Genomic DNA, 2538 nt, shown 5'->3' with positions numbered 1-2538 from the left:
GGGAGGTGAGCTGACCGTCCTCCTACAGCTGACATCGGGTGAAACTGAGTGAGAAGATGCCCCTGGGTCTGGAGTGAATGTCTTCTGAACGTCTGACTTAAAACTAACTTCACCATGGAGTGGCAGCTACGGCTGGCTAGACAGCATTGATTAACGGAGCTGTTTGTTTGTTTGCAGTCATTAACTCGGCCACATGAAGGTGTAGCTGCTTCACAGCAGAGATTAGAGCTTGGATGGTGGAGAAGTTTAACATGCAAGACTGTCTGCTGTCTGTAGGTAAACTGTCTTGTCCTTACCTGCTGGCTGTACAGCTACAGCTTTATTAAAGTTAGGTTATTTAAGAGGTAGCTTTAGCTGCCCTGTGGCTAAACACACATTTGGCTCAGTGGGCTTTTGATATGATATCCTCCCTGAATATGATTTCCAACCTGACATTCAGTTTCAATGTCAGCTCCAGAGGATGTAATCATGTGGTCTGGAATTGTTTTAAAAACAGGGATTAGCTTCAGCAAAGCCTCGGTCTGGCTCTGACTATCGACTGCAGCAGCAGAAAACAGGCTGCAGCATCAAACAGTCCACCGTGACCTGAACTGGATCCCAGTTCACCCAGACAGCTTCACCAGAGTGGAATTAAAAGTGGAAACAGAGTTTATTCCATTCACAAAGTAGTCACAACAATACATAAAAAAACTCCACATGGAAAATAACGTTCATGGTTAGTGTTTGCTTATTGTCAATTCCAGAGGGATTTACTCCACATTCTGGAAGGGATTTTATTTTGTCTTGTTTGTTTATTTGCATCTCAGTCTGTGTGGACAGAAGTTTACTGTGTCATTTATATGTTTTTACCCTGTTCTGTCTGCTTGTTTGAACAAACTTTCTTGAAAATCTAACAGTAAATAGTGAAGAACGTTTCATAATGGCTGGCTACGTTTTTGGGGTGACAGCTGGTGTACAGTCTCATAAAACAGGCATTGATGCTATGGCCACAGAGCATACTTGTTTCTGATTAGCTTGCTAGTGTTCGTTAAAAACATTTCAAACATGTCAGTGTGCATTAGAAAATATTAATACAGTGTGAACTTGCAGTATAAAGCTGCAGGTAGCCTTTTCTTTTACTCCAGTTTCTGTATATTATATGTTGGTGTTCCGTCGAGAAAATGACTTTCTCAAAAAGTAGTAACGGATGTGTGTCGACAGTTTGATTAAACTTTTACTGCTAAAAAAGACAATCATAATTTGATCAACTTTTACTGCTAAAAAAGACAATCATAATTTGATCACTTGTGCTCTACAGGTGAAGCCGAAGGTTTGCCGGCTGTTTATTATTACGACATCACCAAAAACTTCTGTGAATGGAACAGATCGGTACATTGATGAAGTCAGTGTCACTGATGTCAGGCTGTTCTCAAACTGTTCACTTGTTTACCCATGAAAAGTCATGCACCCAAATTTGTACATGTCCCACGTAGTCATTAGCCTGTAAATCATTCATTATGCACATATTCTGAAAGGCTGCGATCACATGATAAGTGCACTGACGGGAGTAAAGAAGGAGGTGGTCTTGAGCGGCTCCTGTAAGGAGGCAAGATGAGGTGGTGGATGGGTCAAAAAACACAGGACTTTCCCCAGGAGGCTATGTTTGGCACTTTGTGAACTTTGACATCCTCACCGGGCTTCTTTTCCTAAACCTGACTACAGGAATTTCACTTGGCTGAACATGACCTCTGTAACTTTATGTTAGTTACATAACTTTACCTCAAGGACGTAATGTCATTCATGGGATGCTGTTTGGTGGGGTATGTTCATCTTCGTAAGATATCATACGAACTGTTCTATGAAGATACGTTGCTGGCTAATGCAGCTGCCAGAGTCTAAAGATGTGCCAAATCAACTGTGACTGGTGTCAGAAAACGGATAATCATCGGACATGAGTCCTCCAAGATGGCATCTGGGCTCCTCTTGTTTTTGAGTGTGTAAGTTGTTAGTTTGGAGGATGTTGTTGTTGGTAACACACAGAAGGCAGGATGTTGCACAAAGAAGTGGAATTGAAGCTCTAATTCAGGTAACAATACGTTTTCCCTGACTTACATGCATTAGTAAGATATGTGTCTGCATGTGTGTGTGTGTTCGTGTGTGCATTAGTAAGATATGTGTCTGCATGTGTGTGTGTGTTCGTGTGTGTGTGTGTGTGTGTGTGTGTAAGTCTGATGAGGATTTTGTGTTGTGGTGTGTGTCTGTCTTTGTCTGGGCTGCTGCCGTTACCCCGTTGGCTGTTGGAGGGTGAAATAGCAGGATCACCTTCAGGTAATCATAACGTTAGCTTCCTACACTGCACCCAGTGCTGCAGTGGTCCTGCCAGGCTCTTTGTGTGTGTGTGTGTGTGTGTGTGTGTGTGTGTGTGTGTGTGTGTGTGCGTGTGTGCGTGTGTGTGTGTGTGTGCCCATGTGTCTGACTTGCAACCAAATCTGAGTTCAGCGCCCTGGTACTGCGGTAGTCCCTCCTGCCAAGCCCCTGCTTTCTGTGTGTGCGTGTGTG

The sequence above is a fragment of the Epinephelus moara genome, chromosome 24 (genome assembly GCF_006386435.1).
Source record: "Epinephelus moara isolate mb chromosome 24, YSFRI_EMoa_1.0, whole genome shotgun sequence".
In the NCBI taxonomy this organism is placed as follows: domain Eukaryota; kingdom Metazoa; phylum Chordata; class Actinopteri; order Perciformes; family Serranidae; genus Epinephelus; species Epinephelus moara.
This window is presented reverse-complemented; position numbering follows the sequence as displayed.